We start from the raw sequence: 13,921 nt of genomic DNA on the forward strand, positions 1-13,921 counted from the left end.
CTGTATTATCTTTCTTGCCAGAGCAATGTTTTGGATTCACCCTCTTTTAACCAGGTAGGCAAACTTATGGTCCATGGTCGAATCCACTAAGCTGCATCCCTCCATTTTTGTGGTATTGGGGTGGCAGGGGAGTTGAGCCACACCAGCAGTCTGTGGCGCCTCCTGCCTCTGTGCTCAGGGCAGCTGACGTACATTGCTCAGCAGGGTCACATATGTTGGGAGTTGCTGGTCATGGAGGGGCAGCTTCTGTTCCCAGGCCCAGCGATGGCTGCAATATCTGCTGAGCATCCTTGGTTGTTCCCTTCGCTGGCTCAAGGCCAGGAAGAGTTGGCTGGATTCCACCCGCTGGTGGCCTTCTTTCCAGAATCTTCCTCCTGCCCTTCTGGATCCTGGTAGGGCCCCCCAAGGCCCCTCGCAGTCCGGGACTGCTGTGCACCTGAGTCTTTTCGTTCTCAGGCTGTTTGGGTGAGTCGGCTGAGCTGTGCGGGGGGCCCAATCGGGTGGACCGGGTGCAGGCCCGGGTCCTTGGCCTGGGTCCTTGGACCGAGGTCCCCGCCGAGCCTGGGCCCCCGCACTGTTGCCTCCCAGCGTGGCCTCCTACCCTTTGGGCGCTTGGGTCCGCAGCGACAAAAGGACCTCAGTTCTCTGAAGAGGTTTCCAGAGACTCGTCTGCGGGGTTGCCTGGGGGTGCGGGAGTCAGGGGTGGGGGTCCGGCCGCCGCAGGGAGGAACCCAACAGGCGAACAGAGAAGAAAGTGACACATTATGATGTGGGTGGCGCGTCTGGCTGGTGCTGGGCACGCAGGTGGGGAGTTCCTTATTCCTGGGGGGCTTTGTTCCAGATGACCTGGGGAGAGGGGAGAAGCGAAGGGGCAGGGGTGGGCCCAGACGGGGGTGGGGGGCATCGCGTCCTGGGCGCGCGCTAGGCAGGTCGGGGTCCACGCGGGGCGCGCCCCGGGGCGGGAGAGCGCGGTGTGGGGGGGGGCTCAGCTCCCGCCCGCGTCCCCGCCTCCGCCGGGTCGGACCCTGCCCCAGCCCGTGTCCCCTGGCGGCCGGCCCGAAGACCCGGAGAGGCGGAGCGCAGCGGCGCGGCCGGGGTCAGGGGTCGGGCGGCCGCGGGCCGGGGCTCCGCACATCCGGGCTTTGGCAGCGCCCGGGTCGGCGCGGCCCGCGCGGGGGGTGTGGCGGTCGCCCGGGCCGAGCTGGTGCTCCCGCGGCGGCGGCCTCGGAGCGGCGGTGGCGGCGGCGGCGGAGGACAAAGGGCCGAGGTGAGGGGCTCGGCGTGTCGGTCGGATGGGAGAGAGCCCCCCGCCAGCCCGAGGGGGGAGGAGGGTGGACGTGGGCGTCCGGGAGGTGCGAGGGTTTCGGGGTGCAGCCCCGATGCAGTAGGAATTTGGGTGCAGCCGTCGTTGTGTGTGTGTGTGTGTGTGTGTGTGTGTGTGTGTGTGTGCGTGCGCGCGCACCGGTGTATCTGTGTGTGCGCACACGGGTATGTCTGTGTGTGCGCTCGTGTTGGCGCATGGGTGTGTGCGCTCGAGTGGCGGTGTCTGCGTGTATGTGCGCATGGGTGTGCGCGCTCGAGTGGCGGTGCCTGCGTGTATGTGCGCATGGGTGTGTGCGCGGGAGTGGCGGTGCCTGCGTGTATGTGCGCATGGGTGTGTGCGCGGGAGTGGCGGTGCCTGCGTGTATGTGCGCATGGGTATGCGCGCGCGAGTGGCGGTGCCTGCGTGTGTATATGCACACGGGTATGTGCACGCAAGTGTCGGTGCACGGGTGTGTGCGCGCGCGTGTGTCGGTGCATGTGTGTGTGCGCGCGCTTGTGGCTACACGGCTCGTGGGTGGCTACACGCTTCGGGTGTGTGCACGCGTGTAGGTGCGCACGGGTGTGTGTGTAAGAGCGTGCCGAACGCGCGGCCCACGTGAGCCACCCTAGGTGGCCTGCTGAATGGCAGGGATGGTGAAAACAATTCTGAGGGTGTGCGTGCGTGCGTGCGGGCGCGCGTGTGGCCGCGCCGTGCGTTTCAGAAGGCCCGAGTCACACCCCAGTCACACCTGGGGAATGGGGCGTTCCTTCGGGGCGGCCGTGGCACTGCGTCCCAGGGGAGGCTGGTTCGGGCAGGGGGTGCTTAGTAACTGGATCCCCATATAGCAGCCTGGGAACAAAGACCGCCTCCCTGGGGTCTGGAGGGACGGGCGAGTGTGGGTGTGGACGATGTGTGTATATGCAGTGTGGAGTGTGCGCGTATGTGTGCTCTGTGTGTGTGTGTGTGTGTGTGTGTGTTGTGTCTGGGGTGTGTCCGCCACTACTCCAGGCTGTTGTTCTCACAGAAGGACCGGGCCATTTTGCTGCCACCCTCTTTTGATCCTGGTCGTAAGGGAAAGCAGAAAAAAAAAGGAGCTCCTTAATTTGCATACGGAAGCTCTGCTTAGATAAACTTAATAAATGTTTAATAAACTTTTGAAGAGGCTTATTTGAGGCTTGTAAATTTAAAACTCTCCTTTAAAAACATGTGCAGGTTTAACACGAATAAGCTCTTACTGCCAATGAACGGATTTTTATTTTGATAAAACGGATTTATTTTATTTCGTGAATAGTGTTGGGTTCTATTCACGGAGCCCGGGGGCATCTGAGATGCATCTTATGTAAATGTTATATAATGTCACCTGGTTGCTTCGCTTTGTAAGAAAATCTGTGAAGATGTAGTCAGAGCTTTTTAATTTTTGTTGTTGGCATTGGAACTTTTAGGGGTGATTTATTTTGTGTGGGGGCCACACCCTGCTGTGCTCAGAGTTCACTCCTGGCTCTGCTCAGAGATCACTTCTGGCAGGGTACAGGGACCATACCTGGTGCCAGGCATTGAATCCAGGTCAGCCTCGTGCAAGGCTCGTGCCACACCCACCTCGCTGTTGCTCTGCATCAATACTCCCTTTCGGGGTAAGTTAAATCCTACTTTTGTCTTAATATGTCTTCAATCTCTGGGTACATTGGGAGGATTTTCTTTTTAATAATAAATTCCTAGCTTCTGGAGCACTGTTTTTTGGGTTGCTCCGAGAGTTTAGTTCTAAGAAACAAAAATCCATCATTGTAAAATGTGGAACAAGGGACTGGAGTGATAGCACAGCGGGTAGGGCGTTTGCCTTGCACGCGGCCACCCTGAGTTCGATTCTCAGTATCTCATATGGTCCCCCGAGCACAGCCAGGAGTAATTCTTGAGTGCATGAGCCAGGAGTAACCCCTGTGCATCGCTGGGTGTGACCCCAAAAGCAAAATAAATAAATAAATAAATAAAAATAAAATAAAATGTGGAACAATTGAGTCAAGCACAAGTTAAGATGTTCTTGCTCATCTGCCTCGTGTCAAGTTTAAACTGGATGATGTGACTTTTTCAGATCCCCCCGGCAGGTGGATGGTCGAAGGAGAAAGTCCCATTTATGCCCAGGTCAAAAGTGAAGCTGCATCCTGACTGTTTTGCTATTGTAGTTGGATTAAACGGTTGATTTTGCTTGCCGTGTTTTTAGTTTGGGGAAATAGCCCTTTGGGCCAATACTTGCTTTTTTGTTTGTTTTGAGGACACACCTGGGGATGCTCAGGACTTACTTCTGGTTCTGTGCACTCCTGGCGGGGCTGGGGAACCGAGTGCTATGCAGAAATTGAACCCAAATTGGCAGCATGCAAGGTGAACTCCTTACCCACTACACTTTATCTCAGCTCTGCTGTTCATGTTTTATGGGAAGGCATGAAACTAAACTTCAAATATTTATCTGTTTATTTTGTCATTATGAATAGATTATAATCTTGATGCGTTTCAAGGTTTCAGTGCTTGTTATAGGAAGCCTTTATCAATATTTCATTTAGGAAGCCATTATTGAACTCTGGTTCATAGTTGATCTTGGTACCAGTATTTTCCTTTGCGTCACAACCCCTCTTTAAGAATGCTGTGCCCCGTTTGTGGATTCTCCATCTGAAAGATTTAGGTTCCTGGGCATTCAGAGACAATCTTAACAAGCAGAGAAAAGATTGGAAAAAAAAGTCAGGACGAGACGAGGATGTATTGTAACTGAGAGTGGCATCCCCCTTCATCCACCCCCAGGCAGAGTCACTGGAATTCAGAGGGACACAGAGAAGGAAGGGTCACTGAAACAAAGCTGTGGTATGGACGCGCAGACTTTGAGTGGGTGGATAGAACTTGACTTCAGATCCACACGCGCCCCCCTGCGCTTGCTGCGGTGGCTCCGCCCCAGCCGTGGGAGGGGCCTCTTGATCCTTTGGGAGGAGCCGGGCACTAGGATGGGTGGCCAGCGCAGCTTGAGGAGCCCTTGTCTGCCCATTCCAGAGCATCCTTGAACCTCTGATTCCTTGCAAAGGTTCCAGAGAGCTAATCTCAGTGTCTGCACTGCCTCATGGACACTCTTGGGTTTGGGGTTCGGTTTTTATATGTACAGATGCATCGTTCTATTTTGTATTTAGTTGTGCCTCAAAAAGACATAGGACAGGGTGGGGAAGGTCTATTGTGGAATTTTATGTATTTGAAATATATAATTTAAGCACATTCATAAGAGGTTTTTAAAGCATATTTTAATCTTCTTAGGAGAGATGAAGAGGCTGGGAGGTAGATTAAAGGGGTGAAGAATAGGCCTGCCTTGAAGAAGTTCCTGGGTTCAACTCCTGGCACTGTGTAACCAAAGAAAAAAAAAGCTACTCACCCCCCCCAAAAAAAAAGATAACCCCAGAAACTGTAGTATATGTTTTTTCCCTAAAATGTTAGGGTCAGACAGTATGGGAATACTATCTTTCATAGTAGTCGACCCTAGTTTGATCACTGGCCCACATACGACATATGGCTTCCCCCAATCTTGAACCCCACCATGAATAATCCCTGAGCACACAGCCAGGAGTAAACCCTGAGCCAGGTATGGCCCCCAAACACAATACAACACAACACAACAAAACAAAACAAAAAGATACAGTTACAGCAGTGAACAAAGCAGGCAGAGCCTGCCCCCTCCCCCCACGGAGCTGACACTCTGAGGCAAGATTGCCAGAGAATTTCTATGCTATAAAGGGCAGGTCATGGTCATTCTCTGTGTTCATAGAAAACCCAGTCAAGCGGCTAGTATCCAAGACCACACTGTGACCACTTTGATCCGGCATAATTCAGGGAGAGTATGTGTGGGGCAGGGCTGGACCCACCTCCCCATCAGACCCACGCAGTGGGATGCCGCCTGTTTCCTGGCACCCCTCCTGCCACGTGTGACATGCACACGAGGACTGGTGGGGACAGGATGAAAGCCAGTCCCACTAGCCAGGCTTACTGTAGCTGTGGTTTTTAAAGTAAGGGGTGCAGAGCAGCAGAGATCCAACGTCACCTTCTTGCATCCCCTTTATTAGCTCCAGCTGTCCTAAGAAACGGCCATAGACTGAATTGGTTTAAACAGTGGAAAATTATTTTTCGCTCTCCTGGAGATCGGAAGTCCAAGATCAAGGGCCTCGCCCTTTGGTGTGTGCTGAGGGGAGCTCGGTCCTGGTGTGCAGAGGGCTGTGTATTTGCTGTGTCTTCACACGGCCTTTTCTCTGTACCTCCAAGCGCATGGCGAGGGGGGTCTGTATGGGACAGGGGCCCGGATAGATAGAAGGGGAGGCGAAGGGAGAGAGGACATGTGTTGCTCTCTCTCTCTCTCTCTTTCTCTTTTGATTTTTTTTTTTTGCTTTTGGGGTCATACCCAGCGATGCACAGGGGTTACTCCTGGCTCTGCACTCAGAAACTACTCCTGGTGGTGCTGGGGGAACCATGTGGGATGCCGGAGATGGAACCAGGGTCTGCTGTGTGCAAGGCAAACACCCTACCTGCTGTACTATCGCTCCGGCCCCTGATATTGGGGCCATAGCTGACAGTGTTCAGGATTTCCTCTTGGCTCTGCACTCAGGGATCGCTCCTAGTGGGCTCAGGAGACCGTACGGGGTGGTGGGGGTTGAACCCAGCTGTGGCGGTGTGCAGGGCAAACAGCCTACCTGCTGGACCATGTTGTTTCTTTTCATAAATAAGGACAGTCATCCTGTTGGGTTAGGGCCCCACCCAGTGGCCTTACTTTATCCCACCTTCTAGGCTCTGTCCCCAGATATGGTCACAAATGAATGGTGAGAGTGGGAAAGTGTGTGGGGGGGAGGGGGGAGGAAAAAGGGATGGGGAATGACACAAATATTCAGTCTCTAAAGACTGCATTTTCTGGGCTGGAGCAATAGCACAGCGGGTAGGGCGTTTGCCTTGCACATGAACAACCCGGGTTCAAATCCCAGCATCCCATATGGTCCCCTGAGCACCGCCAGGGGTTAATTCCTGAGTAAAGAGCCAGGAGTAACCCCTGTGTATTGCCAGGTGTGACCCCCCCAAAAAATTTGCATTTTCTTTGTTTGGGGGGTGGGTGGGTCCCATACCTGGCCGTGTTCAGGGTGAGAACGCTTGGGCTTGGTTCAGCGTCTGCAGTGAGAGGATCAGTTTCCAGAGGCACAGAAGAGACCCCAGCACTATCTGATGTGTGTGTAGTGAGGCTTTACAGAGTGAGACTTTTCCTGCTGGAATTGGAGCAGGTTCTTCTTAGATGCTAGCGCGTTTGCACCTGGTGCGGAGAGCAGTGTGTAAACCCCCCTGTGTCAGCAGCCCTGAGCTGTGCACCTTCCTGTTATCCACAGGTGGATTTGTATCGGAAACAGAACACATAATTTCAGGCTCCTTCACAAGGCAAGAGTGGCTGTTAGGATTTGGGCATTGGATGACTTTTCTGTCATGCGAATAAGCTCAGTGGTTCTTCCTACCTCCCTGACCCGCCTGTGGATCAAAAGTCTCACTCTGTATTTAGTGCTATGTACTAAATCTATGTACCACTGATTTTCAGTACTGTATGTTTCAGAAGCATTGCTCGAAAACTGATGTGTCTCCACGCGCACCAGCGAAGCTCTGGTAGCCATATGATTCTTAAATGTCCTGGTTTATTTGGCTGTTGAAAGCACACACACAGACTTGCCCTTTAAAAAGTGGTTATGATTTATGGTTTGACACAAAAGATTCTCTTCCTTCCCCATGCTCTGGTGCGTGCCAAATATTCTTGTCTCCCATTTGTCATGAGGGCAGATTAATTTAGGGGTAATATATTGCCGAGTCCATTGGGCCTTGCGTTTATGAGGGCCTTCATTTTCTTTGGTATCCATCATTCATGTGGTTTTGGTCAGCTGGTTAAGCCCAAAGGGAAGTGAGTCCTCAGACACTTGCCTCCCAAATGTAAGATGAACAATCTGGACATTTTCTATGCATCCTCTTCACCATTGCTTTTCAGTTTTCTCACCCAAGGGTGATCCTGTAAGTTATGGTTATAAATACAAAGCCCAAAGAAGAAGTTTAGGAGCAGACTTGAGTATCTGAACCTGCCACTCCGAATGAGATTTAAAAATTAAATACCATTTAATGATCTAAAAACATTTAAATAACAGAGACAGACTTTGAAAAGTCAAATCTCTTCATTAAGTACTCCATTGAATTTTATTGTATTGGCAAGTTAAAAGAATCTCACAAAGTTTCACTTTGAGAGTATAAATTCCTTCTCGGTCTGACAAGAATTACTCTCAGTTTTCCCTTGTTTGTGAGGGCTTCACAAATACAGACTTTCATAAACTTAGAATATCCCTTTATTCTTACTGTTATTTAACTTCACATGGGTAAGATAAAAGTGTATTTTATGTGAAAATCAATTTCCACAGAACTAGAACTTTGCAGCAATGTAGATACATAGAATTAATGATGATGTTACCATGCCCAGCTATCAGATTGCGTAGAATCAGTTCCTCTTCTCTTAGAAATTATAAAAGGGGACAAAGTTGAGAGGAAGTGTCAATTATGTGCCCCCTCCCAGCGAGGTTCATGATGGGCTATCTGTGTGTTATCTCAGTAGAGTCTCACAACCACTCTTTGTACAGCAGGCTTATCATTTTTATTGTCTCTAGTGAGAAATCAAAGCTAAGAGATGATTAGTGACTTGTTCCTGTCGATATTGAGAAAGTGCTGCGCCAGGAGTTGATTGCTTGTCTGTGTGACCACAAAATTCCACAACGAGAACCAAATCTAGTGTAAGGAAAGCATTTGTGGGCCAGGGGTGTGGCTCAGGTGGTAGAGCACGTGCCTGGCACGTGTGAGGCCCTGCGTTCTGTCCCCAGCTTCCAGGAATCTCAGTATCGGCAATAAAAGTCTGTGTTGGTCCTGTTCACTTTTCCCTTTTCATCTGTTTCAAGTCGATTTCCACATGACCTTCCCATTTGTCCTCTATTCAGTGCCGCCTGACTCTTGGCCCCCAGACTAATTACAGTGATACCTCAGGAGGAGAAACACTTAGATTTTTGTTTTGCCTCTTTTATCTGGACATCCTGCATTTTCTCACAGGCTTTTGTGGAACATTACCCTAAAATTTTCTTTGGCCCTCTTATTGAGGATTCTTTGTGTGTGTGTGTGTATGTGTGTGTGTGTGTGTGTGTGTGTGTGTGTGTGTGTGGCCTAGACATTAGGATATCTGTGGACCCAAGGATGATGCTATCTCCCTGTTGAATCCAGCCTGCTTCCCTGACTGCACACTCTTTGTTCAGTCACACTCTTGACTTGTTTCTGCCTACCTCCTTCTAGCATGCATTAGCAGTGAGAAGAGGAGGGGGCTACTGGGTGAGCAGAAGACCAGAACTACTATAAGCTTGTATCTTTGAAAGTCAACTTCTCTTCTCAGAATGTTCCTTTGACTCCAATTCAGTCAGTTTTATCAATAAGTCTGTTGTGAATGTTTCCTTGAGCCAAGTGGTCCTAGAGACGCCACACAAGATGGAAAACCGTTTCCAACTAATGTTGTCATAATGGATCCTTCTCTATCTTAACTACTCTCCAACCCCTACACCCTTGTAATAATTTCCAACCATTGACCAGTCCTCCTGGCCCGTTTTCCCTAGACTTGGAGATTAATTTCATACATTTTTTAATGTATATCCCATAAATGAATGCAGTCATTCTATATCTGTCCCTCTCCTTCTGACCCATTACACTCAGCATAATACTCTCCAAGTCCATCCATTTATAGGCAAATTTCATGACCTCATTTTTCCTCACAGCTGCATACTATTCCATTGTGTTGATGTACCATAGTTTCTTTATCCAGTCCTCTGTTCTTGGGCACTCAGGTTGTTTCCAGAATCTGGCTATTGTGAATAGTGCTGCAATGAACATAGATATGCAGATGGTGTTTCTGCTGTATGTTTTTGGACCCCCAGGGTATATTCCCAGAAATGGTATTGCTGGGTCAAATGGGAGCTGAATTTCTAGTTTGAGGAGTATCCGTAATGTTTTCCAAAAAGTCAGGGCCAGTTGGCATTCCCTCCACTCTGGACAAGAACTGAGTGCTGAAAGTAGGTAAAGGGATATTCATGATAACCTTTCAGCATCCATACTGCAAAACATAATGCCTAAAATAAGAGAGAGAAAGAGATAAAAAAGAAAGAGGTGGTTTAGGGGTGGATGGGAGGGAAACTGGGGACATTGGTGTTGGGAAATTACACTGGTGGATGGGGTGGGTGTTGGAACATTCTCTGACTGAAACCCAATCATGGACAGCTTTATAATGCTCTACCTCACTGTGATTCAATAAAATAAAAAATTAATATAAAATATGTGAAACCATGGACCCTGCCCTCCAGGAGCATTGTTCAAACCATCGCGATATAAAGTGTTGCTGCTGTGCTTACTAATGGTGGTGGGGATGATTCCAATTTAGACAAAGTGGACTACTCTGTTTGGGATTGGGCCACACCCAGCAGTACTCTCTGCTTGGCAGTGACCTCTGGTGGTGTTCAAGGGAACATATGTGGTGCCAAGGATTTGAAACAGTGATGTCCTTATGGCCTTTCACTTATGCCATAGTTGTACCCACTTGAAAAATGAGCAAGTGGAGGTGAAGGGAAGCCAGGGGGGCTTGATCGCAGTTTTATGGGCAGCAGAGGGTAGGGGACCCAGTTTTGTGGGAGTGGGTGCAGGGTAGAGCTAGACTGAGAGGTTGGGATTAGGGGGGTAGTTTGGTTTGGGGGAGCTTCCAGTGCTAGAACCATTCGCTACTTCTCAGCCCCAAGTGTGCGTTCAAGGATGAGTGCAGTCAGCGGCTGAGAGCCACTTCCCCAGGCCGGCCAGCAGGTACAGAAGGATGAAGGAATGGGCCCAGGCTGTTGGTAATCAGTGACCGTTTATTCCCCTCTCACAGCATTAGTTATATAGAAATTGTGAAGGGTGGGGCTACACATAGGTGTGGTTGGACATTATCATAACAATAGACAGATGTACAGCGACTCCTTCAGGGGGAAGGTCTTCTAGGAGTTTAACTCAGGGACAGAATATCCTCTGGGGGTTCAGCATTCTGGACTACTAGGAGATCCACTAAAGGGTGGGATTCCATCGAAAGGCATATTTCTTTCTCCTTTCCTAAGCTTATAATTCATTTAAACAATCTTTTTAAATTTACTTCTCACTGATATTTCCAGTCATTTTGAATGAACATAGTAAGACACATATTTATTTCCATCTTTAAGATTACTATTTAAAATTTTTTTTATTGAATCACCGTGAGATAGTTACAAAGCTTTCATGTTTGAGTTTCAGTCATACAGTGATCAAACACCCATCCCTCCACCAGTGCACATTTTCCACCAATGTCCCCAGTATCTCTCCCCATCCCAGCCCTCCCCCTGCCTCTGTGGTAGACAATTTCTCCCATACTCTCTCTCTACTGTTGGACATTTATGATTTGCAATACAGATACTGAGAGACTATCACATTTGTTTCTTTATCTACTTTCGGCACACATCTCCCATCCCAAACAATCCCTCCAACCATCATTGCCTTAGTGATCCCTTCTCTATTCCAGCTGCCTGCTCCCCCAGCTCATGAGACAGTCTACCAACCATGGAGCAGTGTTCCTACCCCTGTCTCTACTGTCCTTTGGGTGTCAATCTCATATTATGTAATTTTGTATTTCACAAATGAGTGCAGTCATTCTATGTCTGCCCCTCTCTGACTCATTTCACTTAGCATGATACTCTCCATGACCTTCCACTTATAAGCAAATTTCATAACTTCATCTTTCCTAATAGCTGCATAGTATTCCATTGTGTAAATGTATCGAAGTTTCTTTTACCACTCGTCTGTTATGAGATATATTTCAAAGGGTTGCTTTCCTGGGGACATCTCGCTGTATATCCCAGACCACAAGTCCTCAGGCCAGCTAAGTCTTTCCTAACCCCTGACTCTGAATAATATTTACTCCTGGGCACCCGTCTTTATTTACTTGATTTAAGCCTCAGTTGCCCTGACTTCCTAACACTCCCAAAAAGAGGGTCCTGGTGAGGCACTTGGATGGACCTAGGTCATCCTAGATCCCCTGGCATCAAAAAGGTACAGGCAGTGTCCTTATTCAGTTACTTCTATTTGGGTCATGACAGAGTTTGTTCCATGACCATGCTCTTAAATTATTGTCCTTCTTATGGTGCTTAGTCTGTCCCTTTTTGATGCCATGGGAGTTTACAGCTTGACCTAGGTTCATCCAAGCCCCTCACCAGGACCCTCCTTTTTTTTCCCTTTTGAATCACACCCAGCTGGTGAGCAGGGGTTACTCCTAGCTCTGCTCTCAGGAATTACTCCTGGCATTGCTTGAAGGACTATATGGGATGCTGGAAAGCGAACCTGGGTCGGCTGTGCACAAGGCAAATGCCGTTCCCACTGTACTATCACTCCGGCCCCAGGAACCCTCCTTTTGGTAGTGTTAGGAAGTCAGGGCAACTGAGGCTTATGTCAAGTAAATAGGATGGATGCTCAGGAGTAACTATTATTCAGAGTCAGTTAGCTCCCGTATTATAAAACATAGCATCAACTGTCTTCCTGTGTCTATACAAAAAGGACATTGCTACACCATGTGAAGGACGCAAAGGAAAAAGAAAAGCAATATAGGGTTAGGAGTGCCTGATGGAATTGGGTGTGCTTCGAGAGCACTGTGATGGGTGCAATTCAGTAAACTTAAGCTCACTGCGGGAGGACCTAAGACAAACCAGTGTTGTCCAATACCAAGGTTTACAAGACTATGGAGTTGTAAGTCCTTTGGCTCCTCTGGTGTGGCTCAGGGACCAGCTGCATCAACATCACCACGAAATTGTTAGATATGAAATTCTTGGGCCACACCTTCCTTCAACACACACACACAGCTTCTAAATCTGAATCTCTGATGGAGAGGCCTCGGAATCTCTGTTTTTAGAACATGAAGTTTTCTTCTCTTGAGTCTATCAACCTCAAAACTGGGTCACACGCAGAGGTGCCAGGGATCAAACTGGGGCTGGCTACATGCAAGGCTTGTGCTGTAACCCTTGCACTCTCTTTGTTCCTTTCCAGGCGAGTTTTGTTGGCACTATAGGTTGCAAAGCCTCACTCTGGAAAATGTCCTAGAAATGTCCAGGAGAAAAGGTCGTTGTGTGAGTTTCTGTGGCTAGAATCCGTTGATTGTGCAGATGCTGGCTCCTGGCATTCTTGTTGGCTTGACCTTGATGATGAGATACCTGCTCAAATAGAAGCCACCAAATGAGGGGCCACAAATGAGGGTCCACATGAGGACAACGGGAGTGTAGCTAACAAACACAGGTCACATCTGAACTCCTCTACAGTGGGGGGAGCTGCCTGATCTTCTCTAGGTTTCTTCATCTGTAAAATGGCTCAGTCATAATCAGTGCCTGATAAGGTGGTGATGAGAATTTATTGTGTTCATGTCACTTGCAATTTTCTGCCACTCATACCTCTTGCAGTGTTTATGGAAGTTGTGCTGGATCATTCTGTGACATCTTGGAAAGAGGTCTTCCCCATGTGAATTTTGGGGGCCTCTTAAGAAAATATGGGTATTTGAGGACCACCACCAGTGGTACTCAACCCATCCAGAGTGGACAGTTCTGTGTTGGCTCAGTGATGAGGTGCTGCTTGGGTCCAGTAGTACCAGGGGCCACCTGGCAATCCTTAGGTGCCATGATGGGATTGAACTTGATTCCTAGTGCATGGATGCCTCTGACCCCCAAGTATTTTTTTTGAGATAAAACAATTAACACAAACATTTTTATTGACCTAAGTTTTTTAAATTGAATAACCCTGAGATACAGTTACAGACTTACAGACTTTCATGTTTTTTTATTTTAATTTTTTAAATTTTTTATTAGTGAATTACCGTGAGGTACAGCTGCAGATTTACATATTTTCGTGCTTGTGTTTCAGTCATACAATGCTCGAGTACCCATCCCTCCATCAGTGCCCATTCTGCTCCACCGATGATCCCAATATCCCTCGCACCCCCCACCACATCCCCCCGACCCCACCCTGCCTCTGTAGCAGGGCATTCCCTTTTGTTCTCTCTCTTCTTTTGGGTGTTGTGGACAAACTTTCATGTTTATGTTTCAGTCACACAATGATCGAGCACCCATCCCTCCACCAGTGCTCCTTCTCCACCACCAATGTTCCTAGTATCCATCCCGCCACCCCCACTCCTTCCTACTCCCTGCCTCTGTGGCAGGCACATTCCTTCTTACTCTCTCTCTCCTTTTGGGTGTTATGATTTGCAATAAGGTACTAAGAAGTCATCGTGTTTGTCCATAGTCTACTTTCAGCACACATCTTCCATCCCGAGCGATCCCTCCCAGCACCATTTACTTAGTGGTTCTTTCTCTATCCCAGTATGTGAGGTTGGCTTCCAAGCCATGGTGCGATTCTCCTGGCCCTTGTCTCTACTGTCCTTAGGTGTTAGTCTCCTATTATGTTACTTTATAGTCTACAAATGAGTGCAGTCATTCTATGTCTGTCCCTCATTTTCTGACTAATTTCACTTAG

The 13,921-nt window shown here is 48.7% G+C and overlaps 1 protein-coding gene across 4 annotated transcripts in view; it reads left to right on the forward strand.

The window, feature by feature from the left end:
* Nucleotides 1-790: 790 nt before the first annotated feature.
* GREB1 (growth regulating estrogen receptor binding 1) overlaps nt 791-13,921 on the forward strand; it is a 146,704-nt gene continuing 133,573 nt past the window's right edge. For 2 of the 4 annotated variants that reach the window (XM_055122552.1, XM_055122557.1), the window contains exon 1: nt 1,142-1,267. The gene's annotated coding sequence lies outside the window, so the exon portion shown is untranslated. Of the gene's footprint in view, nt 805-1,141; nt 1,268-2,911; nt 2,935-13,921 lie in introns of those variants that run through there. The other 2 variants (XM_055122556.1, XM_055122555.1) reach the window with 2 other exon arrangements.

The sequence above is a fragment of the Sorex araneus genome, chromosome X (genome assembly GCF_027595985.1).
Source record: "Sorex araneus isolate mSorAra2 chromosome X, mSorAra2.pri, whole genome shotgun sequence".
Taxonomy (NCBI): domain Eukaryota; kingdom Metazoa; phylum Chordata; class Mammalia; order Eulipotyphla; family Soricidae; genus Sorex; species Sorex araneus.